Source organism: Gymnogyps californianus, chromosome 5, assembly GCF_018139145.2.
Source record: "Gymnogyps californianus isolate 813 chromosome 5, ASM1813914v2, whole genome shotgun sequence".
NCBI classification, from domain to species: Eukaryota; Metazoa; Chordata; class Aves; order Accipitriformes; family Cathartidae; genus Gymnogyps; species Gymnogyps californianus.
The window spans coordinates 24,485,625-24,510,474 of record NC_059475.1 but is presented as its reverse complement, the minus strand read 5'-3'; positions in this window follow the sequence as shown (position 1 = coordinate 24,510,474).

Genomic DNA, 24,850 nt, shown 5'->3' with positions numbered 1-24,850 from the left:
GCTTATTTTTCACAAATATTTTAGTAATACCTCTAAAGTGTCAATTATTCATAATATGTTCATCATATCAAAATAAATAAATGCATTATTTGGCAATGAAGTAGTCATATCAGACATTTATTTTTCCCTTCCCCCTCCAAATTTCCAAAAACATTCTAAAACACCTGTGAAAGTTCTTTGTCTTAATAACATTTTATTGTCTAGCTCTTTATGCTTGAAGTTTCATTAATAGACTGTCCATACTATTCCAGTCATTAGTCCATACAGCCAACAAACAGCTATTTGTATGCTTTTTGTTAATTGAAATACATGGCATAAAACCAGTTAATCTTTTAACTCTAATGTTGACACTTTCCATGTTCATGAAACTAGAGAGGCCATGGAACTTAGAGAAGAGCCAACAATTAGGAAAGAAAAGAAGGAAAGGAGTTTGGGAAAAATTATGACACATAATATATATGGCAAAGAACCATATATATAAATTTAGGCTGGAAAAAGATATTTCATTTCAGTCTGAAATAACTGAATTCAAATGAAAGATTTTCTCATACATTTCTCACTTGAGTTCCGCTTTGTTAGCAGGACTTTTAAGGATAGGTTCTTAATCTTTTCTGACAAATCTTCTAGTACATCCTAAAATAGTTTATTGCAAGTGGGTAGCGAAGTATTTATGAGAAGTATTATTTGCACTCTTTCCTTTGAACAAAGGGAATGGTCTTGTGTTTGCCAAACTGGTCATAACCTTATCAGTATTACGTACCAGCTATGTATCTGATTTTCAAGACCAAGGTAACTAGAGATAATCATACTGACAGGCTTTTTTTCTTTTTTTTCTGAAAAGATCATCTAACTTTGCCATCTTAGTTTACATGAGCATGTTACTGGCTTGATTTTCATTAAGGCTGTCATCTTTACCTATATGTTGGAAGACTTCCTTTTGTCCCTAAAAATCATTCCTTCAGCGTTAAAGATACTGAGGAAATCAGTCATGTAAAACTATTTGTGTGTGCAGTGGAGAAGATGATGTATAGATACTTGCCCAGCCTTTGATGGTTTCTCCTGATTTGGAGGCATTTACTGTCAGTTGAAGGGATTTTTGCTCATATGCAGCTACTGACCAGTTTCTGGTCATGAGAGCATGGAAGGATGAGCAGAAAAAAAGTTAGCATCTTAAACTGCTGTGAACACTAGGCTTCATTGCTAGCTTTGGTAGGAAAACAGAAATTTTACTTGCCTGGAAGTTCTCACATTTTGAAAATAATTTTCATCTTCAACCAAGTGGAAAAGCTGACATTTGAAAAGGTTGCATAGACAAGTATTTTTGTTTCAGTAGTGTAGATATAACACAGCAAATAATATAAACAAATGGGAAGTCAGCATAAAATGAAACAATACTGAATTCAATACTGCATTCTAACTTTGAATTTTTTAAGAAAATGTTTTGTAATGTTGCCAGAATTTGTACATTCTTGTGAAATAGTTTTTTACATGAAACAGCATTGTCCAAACAGAACACTATTTTTTGTAGCCTTTTTATATAATTTTCCTTACAACAGCTGTACAATAAAATTAATTTAATAAATAAATAAAGAATGATTGCCCTCTTTCTTTTGATGGATTTTTTTTAAAAGATAGTGAAATGCCTAAATATGTTTATCTGAAGAAGTTTTTACATGTTTTTCATGCTGGAAAATAATTTGCTCATTGATGTTCTCATAATTGCAAATAATAGTCACCAGATAATTTTGAAAAACAGGTAAATAATAATAGAAAATGACAATGAAAATTATAAACTGAATTGTTAATGAATGATGGCTTATCTCTTGTTAAATGTATGTGAACTGTTGCTTTCAAAATGAGCTTATGAAAATCTCATTTACATTTTCTCTCATACAAAATATAATTATTCAGGCTTCAAATGTCTTTAGTAATATTTTTGATAGCAAAGCATGAGGACCTGATGCATATGGAATATATATCTGAAGGAATTTCAAATGCAATCAAACTGAAATTTATACTGAGATAACAACAAACATAATTGCACAAAATTTCCTAGTTTTTAGCTTGAAAAATTTGCAGGTCAGTTTCTATTTGGATGACAAGTTGCTGACATAGAGTCTAGAGAATTTCTAAATGTATTTTATTTTAAAAGAGGTGGCCATCAAAAAGCAGATAATTATTTTGTAGTTTCAGACTGAATTCCTGTATTCAGTTTTCCAGAAAAAAACCTTATCCCCATGGTGGACTCTAATAGGAGAAGTTAGGAAAAGGTCAATCCTTCTTTCTCTCTTTTCAGCATCTTCCCTATGAAGAAATTGCACTCTAAACTTGCATATACAATGTGAAGACTAGCAATACTGTCAAGGTGAGAGTCTTATAATGTAGCATAACATCACTGGCTGATAGTTCCTTCTATAGCCTTCATAATATGGTTATTTTGCAGATTCAAAAATTGAGTCTTAGGATAGGAAAAACATTTCTGAACTGAAAGTTTTTGTGACTAAAGAGTTCTTTGTTTTTGCCATAGCTCCAAAGTCAGTGCTATGGATGAGTACATATTTCCTTTAAAGCTTGGTAGCTTAGTTTTGGCACTCTTTTGATGCATAATGATGTTTAGTATTTGGATATGAACAGCTTGCACTTCTATGGTGAGTGCTTGTCAAAGTAACAGATGAAATGAAATCCTAACTCTGACATTACTCACAGGAATTTATGCCATTGATTTCAAGAGAGCCAGTCTTGACACCCCTTTCTTGATCCATTGACAAGAAAAATTTCTCTTCTGAGTACAAATCAGCTACTGTAACATATATTTCTATCATGTTCTTATAGTATTTAAAAACAGAAAGTGAAGTGATTCCTTTTTTTTTCTGTATTCACAATGATGAGCACCAAACATGAATCAGGCACTCCTTCGGGTTGGAAGGGACTTCCTGAGGTCTCTAGTCAAGCCTGCTGCTCAGAGCAGGAACAATACTGGATGTAAACCAGGTTGCTTAAGGTTGTGTCCATTCAGGTCTTGGAAACCTCCAAGATGGAGATTGCGTTATATCCTCACAGCGATTTCTTTTTTCCCCTTACATCTGGTTGGGGTTTCCCCTGTTTCTATTTATGACTCTTGTCTCTTGTTCTCCCACTGTGCACAAAACATGGGACAGTCACAAAATTAAGAAGTATTGAATATTCTGCTGAAGTGTAAAAGAAACTCAACACTGCTGCTCCTATCCTTTCACTGGATAGACTTTGGCTTCCTGATCTCAACTTATATCAGTGATGGTGACACAAGAAGATGAACTTTCAGCAAAAAGTGAATGCTGAGGACTCTGTTTATTTGTTAAAATTCCTCTACATTTTCATCAGCTGTAAATGTATTCCTCATGTAGGGAGAATAACATGGGGAATCTGATACCATAGGTTGAAAACCATAGTTCCATTCTCATAGCATGATACACCTGATCCTGCAACTTTAAGAAAAAACCTGTACGAGAAGTCCTACATGTAGCAGAGGTCTGGATGTATATTGTAAATGGGAAAGGCCTACCTCAAGTAAAAGTGAAGGTGTTTATTTTTTACATTGCTTTCGTACTGTTCCATGAAGTATCAATAATATTAGGACATGTTACATTATGACATAATTAAAGGAATTGTGCTATGAAAAGAGCTGTCTAAAAATGTATAAATTCCCTAGCACCAAGTAATACATTGCTGAATGTTTAAGACAACATTCGTATTTTGAGTTTGAGTAACAAATTTTGATACAGTTATACAGAGAAGCATCTATTCTACTTGGCTGGCTGATGTGCTAAAGCTTTCCCTTCTCTTATACCCACAAGATGATGCTATGGTAAGCCAAAATATCCCAGTATAAAGTTGATTTCAGGAGGAGCAGGATCTAGAACAGGAAATAGCACACATTGAAGCTGGACTAGAATAACTGGTCAGACTTTGACAGTTTTATTGAGACTTGAAGTCTTTTAGTTCCACTTACTGACAGGGGAAATGAAATGAGGAAAACTAAAAAATATGTAGGCTTCAAGTCTTTATAAAACTTCTTACAAGACTTCTTAGAGTTTCTAAAACTCTACCTGCTGAAGTTTAGATAGTATTTGTTAAACAAGGATGGTTGCTTTTTATTTTCAGTCACTACATGAAAATATTTGTAATTTTCGTATCCTGTCAGATCAAAAAAAGGACACAATTTACTTGCTGAAATGAACACTGAGTATTTGGACCGCTTGCTTCTGGATCACTTGCTTTCCATGCATGGTCAATGAACGAAGCTGAACCTGTTATCTGTCTAGCTCAGTAGCTTGCCTGTCTTCAGGTAAGACTGCATGGAAGGTTGATTGGTTGTAGCAAGAGAACCCAACCCTTCTCATCTTTTAGAGTATAAAGTAAATATTATCTCAGAACTTCTCTTACTCTGTGTCAGATTCAGTACAAGATGTAAGTTATATCTCTGAAATAACATACAACAATGCCAGTGTAGGAGGTTCTTTGACATCTTTATCTGGTACCAAAATAATATTGCCTACAACATGTTGCGATTTATGATACAGAAAATGTCATAAATCAACATACAAGATGCTGGTTTAAATGGAACATTTTTGTCAGAAGATGTCAGGTTGTACCATATTGATTTTTTTTGTGTGCTGTGTAAGACAATTTTTGGTTTGTTTTACATTGTATGGATGTGAATTAGAACACATATGAATGCATATTCAGTGAAGGTTATTTCTTTGTATTTCACCTGTGCTTCATTTACTGATGCTTCATCATTTAAACTGCTCAGGAGATAATTGAAATAATCTTTTTATAATGGCTAAGTTGCATTCATTTTTTCTCACTCTCCTATTCAAATGAAATGGCTGAAATGTTCCTGCTCAGATATTTCTAGCATTATGTTGAAGATGCTAAAATTAGGAATATTTCAATCACTAGAGTGAGTATTTGAGGGTTTTGAGTGGTTGAAGCATGGAGTTAGAAAGAAGCCCTTTACAATTATAATTTTGGTTGTCACTTCCCTCCTGTCTTTCTTGTAATATATTTATGCATCACTCAGCCTGAAATTCTCCATATTCAGATCTTAACTATGAGCTTGGGATGTGTTAATACATGCATCTGTCACTGTCTCAGCATGATTAGCCTTTATAGATGTACTAATGATCTAATGGTGGCTCACAGCTTTGTGTGGAAATCCAGTCATCTTTACAATGTGTTTGAATCACAATGGAATTATATTTTTTTCCAAGGAGAGGTTCCCATCTCATTTCCTGTAACTTAAGTGAAAAAATATCTGGAGCTGAATGCACAAATCAGCATCTTTAATGCCACCAATGCAAAACAGGGGTCATTTGTTTACAGAGTGAAGGCTCAGTTAAATAAGGGAGAAGGATTTCAATTTCATCCTTATTTGATACGGGTTTTTTTCTTTCTTTTTCTTAAAAGACAACCAATCTCCAAGTAAAAAATAAAAGGAAAATCTCTGTCTATACTTGCATGTATATTCATAAGCAGACCTAAATAATTTAGCAAGAACTTAATCCTTTTCATTTTTAAATACATTACATTAATTCATTTATATGAGAACATTATTTCTAGCTCTTCTGTGAGGCAGAGCCTCAGTACCTAACATAGTCTTTTCAGTAAAAAAAAAAAAAAGGTACAAACTTCCATGAATAACAGCAAATACAGGGTTTGTTCCCATTACAGTTTGCATGCTGGTAGCTTTTACCCCAGCTCACAGATGATTAATACCAGTCCACAATGTGAGCCAAGCTCGGTTTCAGTTTTCACACATAATACTGCCAGTTCAGGTTCTGCTTCTCATGCTTTGCCCTCCGTTCAGTCCCGGGCGTCCCCTCCTCTTGGTGGCTCTTGCCTTCACCCAGACTGTCTGTTAAGGAAACACCTAATTCCAATGCAGGAGCATACTACATACTATAGCTCTCATTTCAGGAACTTCTTTGCAGACATCTAGTCCCAGATAACGTACAAGATGGCATTTTTAATCATAAAGGGCCCATTACAGGAAATTCATCCTAAATCCTTTCCAAAGGCCAGACTAACTGTGAAGTCTCTTAGGAGCTAAGTCTGCCCTTTGCAGATCAGACTTTCTGTGTTCCCACAATGCATAATTAAGCTGAAGCTTTCCTTGCAACAGGGCACTGTGGATGCTTAAACATTTACATAGAGTAGAAAAGCAATTAGAGAAATTAGAATGGAAAATAGATCCATGAGGGTGTTATTAACTACAGGGATAACATTTTTGGTTCAGGAAATCTCTAAGACACAAACCTGTGGAGCTGGGAAAGTGTATCAGAGAGTTACCACTGTGTGACCTCTAGGCAGGCACTCACTTATGGCCATCTCTCGTGGCAGGATACCAGGCTAGATGAACTTTTATACTGTTCTTCTACAAAGTGTGAGGACTGCAACATTTTGAATGGATGCCACAGGCGCAAGCCAATAAATCTTTCCCTAACAGAAGGTTAGATCTGTTTTTTGTAGTCGGTGACATCTTTGCTGAAGTCAATGAGCCACTGGGGACATTCCATCTAAGGTGATACCAGGTCTGACAGTGGTGAAGATACTTGTCTGAGTGTGACTAATCTATCAGGAAAGGGGGGAGTGTATAGTGGTGCTGATTTCTACAGTATTGAATGTATAAATGAAGACATATTGAAAATGAATTAAATCTAATTAATAACAAAAGGGTGATAGTTGGCTGATGCTCATATAGCTGAGTAAAACTGCTGGAAGGCTGCAGACTGTTCTTAAGAGCTTTATAAGGAACAATTGATTCTCAAACATTTTTATTTTCTTTGCCAGTCACATGAAGGGAAAGAAAGTTTGATAACTGATAAAGTTCCTGGGATTTATCTTGTCTCTTATAACAATGGCAAAATGTGAAAGGAGGCTGAGTGGGATATAGGAAAATACTCACCTGTTAAGGTACCTGTCTCATGACGAATTAATTTGTACTTAGATTCACTGCATCAGCTCAATTTCTATAGCTCCTTTCATCCAAATGTGTATTCCTTAAGTGTCATTCAGCTTTACTCAATGGATATATAAAGGACAGACAGAAAACACTGGCATTTCTTTAACAGTATAAAACAACTCTACCTAAATCTGCACGGCAGGAAATGACTTGTTAATATCCATTGTTCACATGTAGATAACATCTCCACCGAACCAAGTGCTGTCTGCCACATGTTCTTTGCAGTGACATTTGGAGTTACATCAACAGCTAGTTCTGCCCACAGTCCCAAAAGCAGCACAAAAGTGTGAGCTGATGAGAGAGTACAGGTGTTACTGATGCAAAATTTAAGGAATGATTAGAAGATTCCCAAATGACTGGGAAAACAATTACCAAGACCATCAGCCTGCATACTTAAGGGCATTTAAATTGCCACCAAATAGCTCAGGAAAGATTTACATATGTTACATCACAAGGCTACTCCAGTTGCATTTTCTTCTGCTTTCCACTGAAGCATTGGATAAAGGACAAGCTCTCTGCCAAAATGGTTGTATAATTTATTTCACAGAGGCATTTGCTTACAGAATTCATTCATTATATTTACATAGGGTATTCTCATGGACTCATACTGTCTAAGTTAATTGGTCTTTCTATATGTATACAAACCTGATAAACAATTGTAAAAATGCACAAAAATACAATCTGACATTCTCCCCAGTAGCTAGTTGTGCTGCATATTTTACTAAATCTCTTTGCAGGTTATTTCCAATGTCGGTATAGCTACGAGTGTCATAAAAGGACACTGTAGGGCTGGTTATCCGTGAAACAAATGTCATGACAGTATCTGTTATGAAAAAAAAGAAAAAGAAAAAAAAAGGTTCTACTCACTTAACAATGTAACTGCAACAGGGAAATTGAATTGGTAGACTCATAGATTAAAATTATGTATCCTATTTCATCACTTCCATTGCTGTTAACATGATCACAGCTAGTGGTCCTAAAATTAAGATTTTTTGTGCACTTAATTTTAAAGGATGAAAACTATCTATTTAGTTCCACCAAAGAAAAACACATTTCAAAATTAATGTTCTGTTATTAAACTCTTTCATTAAAAAAATTCTATTTCTTTAAAGATTATTGTGAAGGATAATGTGTTTTGTTACAATTCTAAGCTAATACTATTTGGAACTGTTATATGAACACTGGTGTGGTGGGTTGACCCTGGCTGGAAGACAGGTGCCCACCAAAGCCGCTCTATCTCACCCCCTCCTTAGCTGGACAGGGGAGAGAAAATATAACGAAAGGCTCGTGGCTCGAGATAAGGACAGGCAGATCACTCAGCAATTACTGTCACGGGCAAAACAGACTTGACTTGGGGAAAAAAATTAATTTAATTTATTACCAGTCAAATCAGAGTAGGATAATGAGAACTAAAACCAAATCTTAAAACACCTTCCCCCCACCCCTCCCTTCTTCCCAGGCTTAACTTTACTCCCGAATTCTCTACCTCCTCCCCTCCGGCAGCACAGGGGGATGGGGAATGGGGGTTGTGGTCAGTTCATCACACGTTGTTTCTGCTGTTCCTTCCTCCTTAAGGGAAGGACTCCTCACACTCTTCCCCTGCTCCAGTGTGGGGTCCCTCCCACGGGAGACAGTCCTCCATGAACTTCTCCAACATGAGTCCTTCCCTCGGGCTACAGTTCTTCACAAACTGCTCCAGCGTGGGTCCCTTCCACAGGGTGCAGTCCTTCAGGAACAGACTGCTCCAGCATGGGTCTGCCATGGGGTCACAAGTCCTGCCAGCAAACCTGCTCCAGCATGGGCTCCTCTCTCCACAGGTCCACAGGTCCTGCCAGGAGCCTGCTCCAGCACGGGCTTCCCACGGGGTCACAGCCTCCTTCGGGCATCCACCTGCTCCAGTGTGGTGTCCTCCACGGGCTGCAGGTGGATATCTGCTCCACCGTGGACCTCCATGGGCTGCAGGGGGACAGCCTGCCTCACCATGGTCTTCACCACGGCTGCAGGGGAATCTCTGCTGCGGCGCCTGGAGCACCTCCTGCCCCTCCTTCTTCACTGACCTTGGGTCTGCAGGGCTGTTTCTCTCACATATTCTCACTCCTCTCTCTGACTGCAATTCTGCTGCGCAGTAACTTTTTCCCCCTTCTTACCTATGTTATTACAGAGCACAGAGGCGCTATCACCATCGCTGATGGGCTCGGCCTTGGCCAGCAATGGGTCCACCTTGGAACCCGCTGGCATTGGCTTTATCAGACATAGGGAGCTTCTAGCAGCTTCTCACAGAAGCCACCCCTGTAGCCCCCCCGTGCTACCAAAACCTTGCCACGCAAACCCAGTGCAACTGGCATAATAACATTTGTTTTGCTTGCAGGGTTTAGCTAGAGAAAAATGTTACATTTGCTAGATGTTTTATAGCAAGAAATATGTATCACCAATATTTGCATACTGTATTCCACTAACTGCTCTTGGTTGGTAGCTGGTCCCATTTACAGTAGAGATTATGTGCTGAAAGACAGGGAGCACTGATCCATTGTAAAGATACTGCTTATCCTCCAGACCGTTACAGTATGTCTCATTATGTTTCAGTTAAACTGTTTTTCATGTTTTTCTGAGGACTGAGATGAAAATCTCTAAAGAGACTAGAGATTATTTGCTTTTGGTCAACATCAGTTGTCCTCCAGACTCGTGGACTTTGGATCCCTAGAGAGTCATGTTGGGTTATTAAGAACATCTTTGAACTTGATGCAGCACGGTGTTGCCCTGTCTCAAAAGGTGAAAGCCATCCTTGGCCTTGAAGGCCAGGGGCAGTGATCCTCTGGGAAAAGTACCTTTCTTTCTGCAATTTAGTACAGTATTGAGTGGGGTTTTTTGAAGGGTTGAAATAATGTTACTTCATTGTAACAAACAGAAACACATTCCAAAATCTTAAATTTCATGCAATTAAAAACTGTGAAATAGCCTATTTCTTTAAAGCTTATGTGAAGAGTAATGAGTTTTAGTGCAATTCTATATGCATGGTTTAAGTTAGAAGTACTGGAGGGAAGAAACTAGGTCTTTTCAGTATTATTTCATCACCTCTTCCCAACTGGAACTAGACAGGCCAGATGTCAATGAAAGTGAGAGCTGTTTCAATTTTTAAACCCTCAGAGGCTGTTTGCTTATTATCTGCATCACATCCGTTCAGTACATCCACTGGGTCAAATTCTGCCACTCTATTTTTCTCCAGTTCTAGTTGCATCTAAGTATTACTAAAGTATAACAACATCGAGTATGCTCAGACATGGGCAGTTGAAGCTAAGCAGCTAAATTTAGGCAATACAGATGCATGTACACTGTCTTTGGGAATTCTTTCCAAATTCAATTTACCGAGTATTATGTGTAAGGTGTGTCCACACCACAGCTTTTAGTTCGCCTTTGGCATGTCTGCACTGCACCTGAGGAGAAACAAATTTGGACAAACTGTATGACTTGCCTTTTGGGCCCCGTTAAAAGGAGTTTTCTAGCACATACACACTGCCCTACCTCACCAGTCTCACAGGACCCCTCAGCATTATAAGAAGAAATAGCTACTTGAGCACCCACGTGGATGTTTATAAGACATGCTGCTTGGTGATGTTCCTGCTATCAGGCTGCACAATATCTGCAACACAATCAGGAAGGCCCTTCATGGCTTTCTGTGGTGAAGCCACAGATACTAGGAGGTAGAAAGGTACAGCCTTGAGGAGAGGAGGTGCTATAGCTCCCAACTATAATATTTATTCTAAGACCCGCTTGAGGGTGAACAGAGGTGCTAGTGTGTTGTTTTTATAGGACAGAGACAAAAGCCGCTGATGGGATCATATTAATTCTGTACACCTGGTATTCCTAATAATGGATACAGGCTTTAGGGAGGTAAAGTATAACTTTCACTACATTGCTGGGGCTTACCTTTCTCCATTTACCTGTGATAGATTATGCACCCAGACCTGCTCTATATCCTTTTAAGTGAGGACTTAGATTTCTCTTTTCTCAAGAAATCCAGCCCTGATGACAGAGAAGTTATCCAGGAAAAAGTTGGGATGATTTCATACGTCAAATGCTCAGTAAGCAGATTGGCATAGGATATCTTAGCACTTAAGGATATGAGAATGTGTAGAGGGATGCAAACCTACAGAGATTTCCAGTGTGATACTGTGGGATGCTAGGCTTATCCTGCTGTATCCATACTATGGAAATGAATGGTAAAATGAGTTACTTAGAAAGGACAGTGGCAGGATAACTTACTATTTGGATGCAAGCAGATTGGAACAACCAGAAGCTTTTCTGTTTGCTTGTTTGTTTTAGATATTACTAGAAGATACATTTGTTCCTTATGATCTCTGCTCTACTGAGTGATCCAAATTAACTGAAGCTAAAGGAGCCACCTGATGCACAACAAAGGCTCTGCCTAGAGGCAATGGAATATACACATACACTTGTGGTTTTGAGTATTTGTGTTTTTATCAGCCACTCTGGGTAAGATCTCATATTTCATACCTCATGAACAGAATTCCATGTGCTGTGGTTATCGCCATCCCTCTTATAGGTAGCCCCCGTATGACAGAAGCAGAGCTATATGTAATAACATTAAGAATACTGAGAGGCGGCAATTTTTATGAGCATTGTTGGCTTTGTGTGACTGCATCAGAGATGGAAGGTACTGTATTGGATCTTCTATGACTGTTTATTGACCTGGCATTTTGAGAGGCTATGGGAAGTCAGAATGGCCACAGCTACCTTCCAGTCTCCAGTGAAAATGCCACTGCTGGTTTGCTTTCCAGGTCTGGGAACATCTCTCAGTTGAATGCTAAAGAGCCAAAAGCCTTATGAAATGAGGTGAGATATTACATATTGTCTGAGAAACATGCTGACAAAGAGAAGTTTTGCAGAGAAAGTCTAAAGAATTTGGGACTACTCATATCCAAAGGATGGTACTCTTCACAGTCTAGACAGTCTATTGTAGTGGTTTTTATCTGTTTTTCCTCCAAAATGATTTTGTTCTAAGCAAAAAATATTTTACTTAGGGCAGGGACAATTCAGCTGTTGATTGCTGTTGCATGGTCCTGAAGGGAACAGGTTTGCAGGGAATAGACATAATCAGACCTGCTGAGCTAGATAAGAACTGGTATCACAGGACTATAACCCAGCTACTTGCCTAAGGAAGGAAGAGTCTTGTGATTAAACCCCCAGATACAAGTCCTAATTACAAACTGAAGAAACAGACTCCATCAAGAAATTAGGTGAGGTTTTGTTAGAGAGACTAGCAGGGAGACAAAGCTGTGTTTTGCCTGCTAACTGATCAGTATTTTTGAGAATAAACTGCTTCTACCCCATATATTTTCATTTTTCTTCAACTTAGACGAGGGTATATGTTTTTCTCTCTTCCTCTCACTCTGTTTTAGACACTTACTTAACCATGTAAAAGGTTAGTACCATCCCATCTGGATGTTGGGAAGATAATAGGTGTTACCATATGTGACAATTGCCTTTTATCAGTATGAGGTCTTGAACTTGCTTGAAGAATAGCAGGAGTTCTGGAAAGGAATGGGGAGCCAATTTACCTTTCAGGGTCCCTGGAGTGAACCCTGCTGAAAACATTAAGAGCGGCTGACTTTTCAGGCTGTGCAGTGTCATGTGCATGTATGTGTTTAAGTTTGCCAGGAGACCAGATACAGAAAGAAGAATTTCTTTAGGTGTTCAGATGGATATTACCTGGTTATCAAAAATGAAACATTTTCTTTAGTTTAGAGGATACAGGATGTCTTGATACCTAAGAAGCATCAAAAAGCATGACACATTTTCTATTGTAGCCATCTGATTTCAAGTCTTCAGGTCACACTGAATGTGAATATGATGTTTTTAATCTTGTCATAGGTCAAGATTTGAATGCATTAACCCAGGTGTGTTTAGGAGAGCTTATGTGAGAGCGCAGGGTTCATGGCTTTTTAAAGACAGTCTTATCAGGTTCTGATTGCTGAAACACAAATATTGCATCACATATTGTGTTTGGAATAATCTTTTGTGCTTATTCAGGGAGTGGGAAAGGAACAGTGGAAATTTTGCCACAGTATTTCATATTCAGAGTTAAATCATGGCATAGAGAAAACACAGAATGTAATTGTGATTGAGCAAAAAGAAAAGATGAAAATAGGAGATATATTTACCTACAAATTTAAGAGGACTTTATTTCTCTTGAACACTAAAGGAACGCAGTTATTACAGACCTGGAATCAGGGACTTTTCCTCTTCTGGTCAAAACCGCTAAATAGCTAAGGGAACCTCCCTGAATAATTCTTCTGGAAGTTTTGGCACAGGTCCCACTATTTGCTGATAAAAAACTTTGGGAATTTAAAACCTAAATAACAATGCTTGGGAAAGGGATTAGAAGAATAATACCTCGAGGTATACTGGGCCTGGGAGGAAGTAAGGGAGGGCTATTGAAGAACTAATGGATTTGAAAGAAAGAAAATATGAAAGCAATAGATATTATGATTCAACTGGGGTAAAGAAAGACTGTAGTCTAAGACAAAGAAGTTCATATACATGATGCAAGATAATTTTAATTTGAAAAGGGACAAAGAAAAAATTTGGAAGCATACTGTCAGGGTAAAATGCATACATGGATAAAGTACTTGTGCATAATTCAGTAGAGCTAGGTGACTGTGCAGTACTCACTAGCAATTCATTGCTGCCAGCAGCTTTAAAATGCTTATTTCACGTTCATATCATACATACATGCCAGGTCCTCAGTTCTGCACATACTTGACCAAAGTTATCATATTTTCCTTTCAGCTAAGCCCAATTATATATGGAAAAATGCAAATGCAGGAATTTTATGCCCCTGGCCTGAATTTTTATTCTAATCAACACTTTCCTCCCCCTCCAAAGCACACCTCACTAGATTTTATATGCAAATATCTTGAAATGGTGTAGTTTCTTTCCCCCTCTGGTGGGAACGTGCAGAACTGCAGATGCTACAAAACTACTGTGTAGCAGATACTTGTCAGCTCAGCTGTCCTGGCAACAGACCTTTTTTGCCTCTTCTGAGCCCTTGTCTCATGCATTTTATTTTGTGTTAGCTGTGCTTATTCTTTATTCCCAGTGTTATAAAGTTGCTCTGAAAACTAATGACACCAAATAAAAAAAGGCCTATGGTGTGTAACAAGGATAGAAACCAGGACAGTTTTCTATTAAGTTATTCCAATGACCTATAGAAAGCAGTAAAGAACTTTCTCTTCTAATTCATAAATTCAATGGAAAGTGTTACTGACATTTTCATTGTAACAAAACAAGTCAGCAGGAAGGTCAAGCCCAGAACATGGCAGGGGACAGGAGGTAGGGGGACGCTGCCCTCCTATCTGCTTCTTTCACTACTCAGCAGTGGTTTCCTTTTGAGAACAGTCCACAGGATATTCACCCTGTCTTAAGATAAAGTGAAGATATCACTGACCTGAGGTTAAGCAACAATCATTTACCAAGCTAACTGGCTTCCAACAGCTGTCCTAACTGAGGAAGAAGAACCTCAGAGGAGGCTCTTGCCACACTCACAATCCCCAGATCCTTGTGTTGCGCCCCAAATCCTTGCGTTGAGCCACAGGGGCAGCTCCTTCTTGATCTTGTGGCTGTTTGGTAATGCTCAGGCATCTGTCAATCTCGGCAAAACAAGACAGGAGGTCAAACAAAGTAGTGTATCTGCAATAAGAAGTTACACAAGTTATGGTAGCCGCCTCAGGTGGTTGTAGATACTTCAAACAGACATGAACTAGACATCTTATGGTCTCATGAGTCATAGTAACATGAAAGAATGAACACTCCTAGGTTGTTCTAATATGAGTCCTCTTTATCATCTCCAATTATAAGATGATATCCCTGACCTTCACCTTTAAAAAGACTCTAGTAGAAATTTATGTATTTGGCTGTAGTAAGTGCACATATGGATCCATTTTAAAAATACAGCAAACTTTTTTTCCTTTTATAAGTTTTCACAAAGAGGTACAATACGAGAAATGTGATACGACCCAATTAAAGGTTGCAAATAATTAGAGAGTTTCTAGAAAAGAGCAGATAAGGATCTGTTCTTACTTTGTGACATCCAAGATTTTAAAGAATTAGGGTGTAGACTGAACAACAGAAACACTTGTTCAGCTGGAGATTATATAAAATAATATTACAATAATAGCATTTGGTTTTGTATATTGTCTTTTACAGGACTCATATTCCTTAATAGTTTAAAATGATAAGTAATACAAGAAAAACATTTACATGCAAAGTGAATTTTTGATTACTGTATTATGTAGAGGTTATGTTGAAATTAATGTTTACCTCATTCTTAAATTTTCAAAGTAATTTAGCTTGCCTGTTAATCTCATGTGAAACTAAAGTTAAAATTTCATTTTTTTTTCTGAAAATTGGACCAGAGCTCTAATCCAGAGTCTTGACAATGAATAATGCTCCAGGATGCCCTAATCACATTGTAGACTCCTGAAAATCAGTGACAGAGCCAAAGTTATAAAAAAACAAACCCACCCACCCCCCAAATTCAAACTTAACATCTTTTCTACTAATTTGCCTTTTCAATGTTCCAAACTCACAACATCACTTTGAGAAAAATTTCAGACTACTGTTAAATCCCAAAAATGTTTCTGTCTGCCTTTGCCTATCTCTGTAGCACTCTGCAATCTTATCTGCTCCTATAGTTATTTAAAACTGATCTTAAAAATGGAGGTAGTAGTTTAAAAACAAAGCAAAAGCTTTTTTTCAAAGGAGAATAGACTACTAGTAAAAACTTCAAATGGGATCTGCTCCATGGCTAGAGAAACATTGCGAAATTTATATTAACACTGAATTTCCAGGGAACAGGCAGCAGAATATAATTTTGGCAGGAGGGCAAAGAACAGACATACTTCAGAGAAAATTACCATGCAGCAACAGGTGTTAGGTGTAAAAAAATGGTAAGTGATGTTAAGAGAAGGTTAAAAAGAAACACAATTATTATAAGGTTAAGGATTGAATAATATGTCAGGAAACATTTCGTAGAAGTAATCTAATGTCAGAGACACTGAATAACAGGAAAAGCTACTTAAGGCAAGTAAATTATAAACTGTAAGTAGTGAGTAGAAATTCTAGGAGATAGAATTAGGTAGCAGTGAAAACTTAATTCCTTCTTCAGCATCTAGGTTTTTGGAATAGGCCTAGATTTGTCACCCAGTCAAGAGCCTACACAAGAACTGGAAAATTTTAAGAGCTAGAAAAACACCTGCCTTCTAAGTAGATTTAATGAACAATAAATTGAATTGGACACAGGTTTAACGCTCTTGAAAATTGAAAACCCAAGAGCTTTGTGGCATCTTCATACGTACATAGATAAAAAGCTTATATAAGAATATCAAGAATATCTGTACTTATTATCTGTATAATAAACTGCACATAAAAGGAGAGTTTTGATGCCCTTTGGTGATGCTGTGAGTACCAGTCATAGGGTGAAGCAAACAGAAAATGCAGCAGAGAGACATGGAGAGAGTAAAAGAAAGGATGGTAATCTGGCCCAGAAAAGGTCAAGTGCGAAAGTAAAAGAACTTCTGAACACTCCTGGTTTGAAAGAGGGAGTTAATAAATAACAATAAATTGCCTCTTGTTGTTTGTTTCCTTCTGTGGTTAGGTTCATGGTCTCTGCAAATAAACAGGACTGCATCAATGAAATGTAGTGCTAAATAGGTGTCCTCTCCAAAGGAAAAAGACCACAAAATCTGAATTTTTACTGTTTTGTCTATCAAACATTAATGATATTTTTCTCAGTGTGGAATAGAATTCATGTAGTTTCTTTTTTTTTAATGCAACTGTCATGTCAAAAGCTTCTGCTCTCAGAAGAAATATTCACCACTGAGAATATATGGGGCTTTGGTGTTTATAAAACCTGAAGCAGTAGTTTCTCCAGAAAAAAAAAATAAAAATTCCTAACTGCAAAAATCTCGCAGCCAGAGAGAGACATCTGAGGGCTGTTGGAAAGTGGTACATCAGGCAGGAATGCTGCCCTAATCCAAATGCATGGCTATGCAGCTATTTCTACTTCGAGCAATACCCAAATGCATGTGCTGTGCAATTGCAGAGGCAGAGACAAGGAAGGAGAGGAGCTATAGACTCCTCAGGTGTATCCTGAATAGCTGTGACACCTTACAGTTATGAGCTCTAAGAGCATGTTCAGCACTCATCCATGACGGGTCATGGACTTCATTTTTTAGGATAGATAAGAAGATGGCCTGGAAATGACCAAGAAGCCCCAAAACATGAGGGAGTGAGGGATAATCTGAGCCAACAAAATAAACAGCAAGAATTACCTCCTAGTCGTGAATTAAGAAAGAATCACAAACTATTGTGTACTCCTGTGAATGGCGTTCAGCACCGATAACGCTGCGTTAGCATTGAGCACGCTTGCTTTGGTACTGGTGGCCACTTTAGCTATGGAAGCTGAGAAATCAGTGCTTGCTGTAAAAGTATCCAAGCTGAGTTAATGTTTGGGCTTTTAGCCCAAGCTAAGCTGCATGCTGCTAGGCCTGCTCTGCTTACAGAAGCCAGTTTACATGAATTATTTACGATCATCAGCAGATTTTGTCTCCTCACTTCCTTTTCCTAACTAGCTTTAGAGTAGCTCAGATATGCCTATACAAGCTAGAAGCACAGTTGTGCCTACGTGGGAAATACATCCCAGGTCAAAAGCTATTTCTTTTCCTGTTGTTGGAACAATTCCACCACCCCTTTCACATGGGATGGATTGAAGACTGTGATTCTTGCATCTTCGATGAGAGTGCTGAGTGCCAGGGCTCTGAGGGCATTCATAGGCTTTGATTGCCCTGACCACCTCACCTGCAACCCCCACTCTCTGCCAATGGTCTTGGGACCTCTCAGGTCCCTGACACTAGGTTGTGTGTGATGATATTATGAAAATATTGGTTTTAAAGAACTCATATATAAAAATTATTCCTGGCTATATTTATCAGTGTGTCAGTTTCACCATTGCAAATGCCATATTACGAAAGCCCCAAGAAGAATGATTGTTTTGGGAATTAAGCATCTCAGACTACTTCTTACCATGTGAGACAGTATGCTTTTCCCCCAATATTTTCCCAGTATTTTCTAATTATGATGTAACAAAAGTTATTCTGAGCTAGCTAAATATTTACTTAATATTTAAGTAAATATTAGAATAGTTCATGGACAACGCAAAGCAAACTGTCAAGATATCAAGATGTTTGGTGTGTAAAAAACAGGATCTATCCTTTGCTAACATAATTGCTATATTTCCTCTGTGATTTAATGCTGACATATATAGAGAAAACAATAGATTCTAGTCCTGTGCTTGCTTTTTTTTTAAAATTTATTTTCCTTTGTTATGTGAGTTCATTCTTTGATATATAGCATGAAACATCAATAACAAAGTAAGGGAAAACAAATAAATGTATAACATTTTTTGTTTAAATGTCACGTGTCAACTAAAGGATCACAAAGCACTTAAAAAAAATATTAAAAGTCTACTGAATACACACTGAAGTTGATGGGAGTCTTTCCACAGACTTCCCTGTGCTTTGGATCAAGGCTTAAAGAATTAACTCTATTAGCAACCCAGTGGAGTAAAATATGGTTGGGAAAAGTTAAAAGTAGAAGAGATACCTTAAGAAGTTACACACGCTGAATTAATAACACTGGGGAGAGAACTGAAAAATATTTTCAGTCCTAAGTCATGTACCTCAGACACATGTTGCCGGTCATTAATAGCAATCATTTTAAGACTTATAGGTACTATGCAAAAATCAGTAAATACTTCTGGTATTGGAAGAGCATTGAGAGTACTAAATGCCCCTTCATGTATGTATTCATATGTGTGTAAGAGTGAGCAAGAAAGCAAATTAAAAGAGGAATACAAGAGAAATAGCAAAGACTCCACCTCTTCCACTAAATGAAACTCATCATTTTTTATTGATGAACTTGAAGAAGAAAAATCACTGTTCCTCTTGGAGAAACTACATTTGATAATTTAAAACAATATACTTGGAAATATCTGTGAAACATTAAGGACAGCCTGAAAAAGAAAGCTTTCTACTCAGCATCCTGTCAGTTATCTGATTCAGTGGTCAAATAAATTTAAAATAATGGCCTTCAGAAACATTTTATTTGATTTACAGTAATTTCCTTCTCTTTTCAACTCTTTAAAAAACAATAATGTATTGATATAGTTTAACATCCCATGGCTCAAAACAGTTCCAGGCATTCTATGAAACGGTCCTAATCTATAAAATATGGTCTTCTTTCTACAAATTACATCCATGAGTAACTTTATGTACATGAGTTACTCCAGGGATTTGCTGGGACTGTTTACATCTCTTCCCTTAATAGTTCTCAGAGTGTGTACATTAAAGGCACACAAGTAACTTTACCTGTCACTGTAAGGCAAATGCTTAAATCTGAATACTGCATCAAAATAACAGGCTAGTGGTAGCAGGGTATATCAAATCCATCTGCAGTTTTCATAAAGGTACCGTGACTCTTTAAAATCAAACCCATGATGCTGGTTACAGGGCACAACAGAATTTGTGCAACAAGTAGAAATCTGCACTGAAGAGGAAGAACGGAGAAACATCTTGAAGTTAGCAAGATTTGTTAAACGGTGTGTGTGATACTTGATACCAACAGTACAAGGGGTGTAACACCTTTAGAAATCAATTATGTAGTACCAGGACTATGAAGAGCGAGGAGAACAGCTGGAAGTGGCATGCAGGAGCTGCTTAGAGAAGAGAAAGGGTTATTTAGTAATGCACTTGGCTGTGAGAGGTGGTTCCCCAAGTCAGTGTGGTAGACTGTCTGGAGGGTAGATAGGTGATGCAGCAATGCTGAACTATGACAGTGACTGGGAGTGATAGATGCAAGAGCTCTTAGCACCACTGAAAGATAATTAGGGGAATTGGCGGGGCGGAGGGAAGAAAGCTGAAATCTATTGTAAGCATAAAGAAGATAAAAACCTGTTGTTGGGAGGAATATAAGGGCTTCTATCTCCTCTAAGTAAGGAGGGAACTGAAAACTCTCTGATGAAGATAAGATCTTAGTGGCAGAAGGTGGGGGATAACCTGAAGGATGACAATTTGCCGAACTTGAGCCTACTGCCTTGTAGAGAGCTTGCCATTTGCAAATGAGGAACTTTCGACATGGGAGCAATATAGAGACAAAAATATCATCTGGTGTCTGGAAAGGTGGATGTTACAGAGATTCATGGAAAACATAGGCAAAAAATGCAGTGTAAGGCTGAAAACTGTGATCTTTTTTATGATCACTTGGAACTTAATCTAAGTTAACCACAACAGTTCAGTGTTAGCTGTGATAATAATGAAAAATAAGGCAACACACCTTAGAGTGATTCATTCAACTTCGTCTGGACATCTCATGCCCTAGATGTCTGTCACTGCTGAAGTCTGCATTAAGCAAACTCTCCTTTGGACCCTAGGTCCTTCCACACTAATGTATAGACCCTCAAGTGAAGAGGAATCCCCATGCAGATTGGAGTATCAAATACTGAAAGAAAACACAGAATCTAAGAACAGCTGTGCTTGGTCAGACCAAAGGATCCTTCTAATCTAGTATTGTGCCTCTGATGAGTGGAGACAGGGGCAGGGTTGCCGGCAGGAATAGGAGAGCCTAGAGATAACTGGTTGCTATTGCAGTGTTAAATCAAATTGCTTTCAACCTGAGATTAAAGAGGAAAGTCTTTATAACTGTGACCAGGCTTTACTGCTACATATGTGCATTTTCTTCACTCACATAAAGAAAGACTTGACTTACACTTCACAAGGCCACATGTTTCTTACCTGGGCATTCATCATCTGACTGATAATTACAATGACTGTTCTTTGTACTTGGATTCTTTAGGGAGTGTGTTGTAAGTAAAGTACCTTATACTCCTTAGTATACTTATTAATAAGTATTATAAGTATATTAATACTTATTTCCTATTAATTTCATTGAGAGTTAGGCAACTAATTAGAAGGTACATGCCTGAAAACCTTTGATAAGGTAGGCCTTTGTCTCTGCAAACAGATGCTATGCTGCTGACAGCATTGCAACAGAGTGAAGGTACAATGTGGATGGTTTTGTACGTAAGTGAGGAACTGGACCTTAGAAAATCCAAGCTTTTTTCTTGAATGCCCTACAAAGTACTCTGCAACTTAGTTACGTTATTCAAGCTCATCAGGTCCCAGTTCTTCACTAGCCATTTTCAGTTACCAACATCTGTCTCTTTTCAAGACACAATAAGGGTAATATTTTCAAGACGTTTACAGAAATATAGGACCAGATAATTATAAATTAATAGAGAGGTGAAAAACAGATGCAGAAAGCACTGTATTTTATACATTTTCTATTGGTTTCTATACAGTGTACATCTACATTCTTCTTGACTAGGTAGGGAAACAAACTATTTTCTTGGGGTAATGTACAGTAAAGATCCGTTTTCATGACTACCTAAATGTCTTTGTCTCTTTCAGTAATACAAATCCCTCTATACTGTATTCTAGTATTCCACAAGTCCAGACTGAAAATAAATCTCCTGGAATTTTCTTTTTGTCTGTTATTTCTCGCTCCAGATAGCAAGGAGAAGTATATTTTAAGGGAGAGTTTCGTTCTTTGAGAGTGATTAAATGTATAAGTCTGCCAAAACACACTTGATCTAAACAGTAATCCCCCAGGAAGCCTGTAAGACTTCAAATTTTATTACTGAAGTGAGTCTACAGCTAAAATGGTTTCCTTGCCTCTTACATGTTATTTTCTCACAGTTACACTGGAGAGCAGAACCTCATTTTATAATAAAATTTACTTAGTATGCAAAATTCCAGATGTGGAATCAATGAAGATGCTCAAACAGAATTTAATGGTGATGATGAGTGACAGATGAGAAATCAGCTCCCTCTTCTAAACCTGGAATAGCTCAATGAGGCCTTTGAATTGTAGGTGTTCACTAATTTCAGAAGTGCCAGTAATTGTGAATTAAACAGGGATCAAGGATGAGTTTGTTTAGGGAAAATATGCCTTTCTAAATAGTCAGCACTACGAAAAATAGTCTTTTAAAAAGTAATTTAAATAGCAGGTTTAAAAAATGCAATACATGAGCTTTTTGGGAAAAAACTACCTCAGTGTTTCTTTTTCAAAGAATGTATTGTCTGTACGATTGATGTAGTTGATACACTGTGTGAGCTGTGATCCCGGTGGCCGGTTCATAGCAAGGTGCAGACGGGTTAGTATGGATTGGTAGTGAGGTACATACAGTGTTATGGATTCTCTCACAGGCAAAACAGAATCAACTTGAAGAATTTTTACTGTATCTTATTGCCGACCAGCACAAACTTCTGATCACCGATTTGAGTATTCAGAAAGAAGGAAAACATGCACAACAAAACAAACCCTGAGGAAAAGACCTGGCCCCCACCTTCCCCAGGCTCAGCTTAAGTCTAACGCCTCTCCTCCCCACTTCCTAGGTTCAGCTTCCCTCAGTTTTTGCCGCCTGTTACACCCAGTCTACCCCAATTCCTTTGGGGAGGTGACAGGTGGCGCAGGGGCCAGGGTCAGCGCAGAACTGTTTCTGTCTGCTGCTCCTCGCGTCACCCATGGCTGCAGTTCCTTGGGGGTGTCCCTGCCCCAGCACGGGTCACTCACCGTTGAGGTTTTGGAGCTCGATAAGTTACTTATACCAGTATTGGAGCCATCTGGAATGGGTTGTGACTGGCCTGGGGCAGTTCATGCCCTTCTCCCACACTGGGCACTGCTGCAGCTCCTGCTACTTAAACTAGTTCAGGCCCAATACACTCTTCTAAACTCCAACAGGAACTGACAACTTTTTCATAGATTTTTTTACAGCCATCTGGTAGAATTTCAGAAAATTTAATTAGGAAATTAAATTCCTGCTACAAAATGTCATAAGGCAGCTAAACAGCAGCATATAAAAGCATTAAAAAGGGATAATGCTGTGTCCTAAAAGCTGACTCTGTCGTACCTGAGACAGGAGGGTCAGTGACTCTGAATTGGTGTGAGAGTTCTTCACACAACGTGTAGATACAGCAGCAAAAAGTTTCAGGGACTTGCTACTAGTGAGATTCTCTTTGCATCAGTGCTTGGAAAGGCATTTAAGTATGCGGTGGGAGGTCCCACCTCTTGGGTGCATACAGATCGTGGCAGTACGATAATCTGTTGTTAGAGATCTCATTTCATTTTTTTCGAGAGTGAGAATGGTGGAAGTCATAGCTGCAGCTCAGATGGCAATGTTTACTCTGAAGATTTGGTTCCCTTTAGTTCTTCCTCATTTCTTTTCCAAAACTGCTACTTGGGTTGCATTGTTGATTGCAAAAGTAAATTTGGACATAAAACCTGAAATTCTAATAAAGACAAAGTGATACAGGGTATTTATATCACTGTAGTCAGTTTAGGTAGATGACAGGATGTGTGGGGATGAAGCTGATTTTGATTAGTTAACTTTGGAGTGAAGTCTGCACCATGTACAATTCCAACAAGTTCACTGCATCTATGGATATATGAGAGATTTATTTTTTTTTCCAATTAAGATATAGTCATTATTGTGCTCGGTTGAACAATGGCAGCTTTTCTCTTTTGAGGGCTGCTTTTTTTTTAATACTAGGGAAAATAATCTGTCACCTAACTCTCATTTAGAGTTCAGTCTGTTGATTACTCATAAAGAGCTTGGAGACATTAGGATCAAGGTCAGTACGTCTGAGGCAACAGCTTGCTGAAATGGCTATTTTAAAAGCCTGAGGTTAAACATATATAACCAGTATTTTTCTTCTGTGAAATGACAAGCATATTTCTCTTATTAATGAGAAACACGATCTTTCCGAACTTGAATTTTGTCAACTGAGCGTATAGGGCTTTTTTTTTTTCCCTTGCCCCCCCCCCCCCCCCCGTTGTTATCCCACTTTTAGAGAGTTATGCAAAGATTTTGTCTTCCTTTTGCAACATGTGACAATGAATAAACACACTTACTTAGGTTACAGAGCATCAAAAGTAATGCTAATACCTTTGCATTCAGGGATATTCTTCAATGAAGTCCTTGGCTCTGTAAAATTAAATATGTTCCTTCCCTCACTATCTGTATAAAAGCCTCTAACAGCCCTCATTTTTTCTAAATTACACTGATTTCTACAGTGACATTTTGATTATGAAACTTTTTCTGAAGAGAATTCTTGAACTAAGACAAGATCTTTTCAAAGACAGTTTGCCCTCAGTGCTGTGCAGGCAACTGAGATACAGGACTCAGGTATACACAGCTGTATTGTGGCTTAGCAGATGACAATGGCTGCAAAATAAATTCTTTTAGCTTAACTCTCTGTAGAAGAGAGTTAGGCTGAGGTATTTTACCTTTCATTTGCAATGGGTTAAAATATTTCTGCTCAGCTGTACTCAGTAACTCATTAAAACATGGTAAAACCTTCACAAGTCTAAGCCCTCAGTGACTTGCTGCTCTGAACACCTCAGTCCAGGTGCTCATATTTATAGGATAATGATCAAGTCAATGTAGTCACAGGCTTAATCTTATGTGGCTCCAGCTATGTGGGAATGAAGGTGCTTCTATGCAGGTTCACAGGAATAGCTGATAAATATAATTTTATATCAGTAAGTGTTAGAGGCCAAAAGAAAAGCTTATACCAGCTTTGCATTATGGCTTTCTTACAGCAGCACATGCCACGTACAGGAAACCAGTGCAGGTTTGTGTGTGAACAGAGAGAGGAAACGCAGAAGTTTCATTAGGAAACCCCTTAAGGTCAGTAGTAAGAAGATGATAATTCA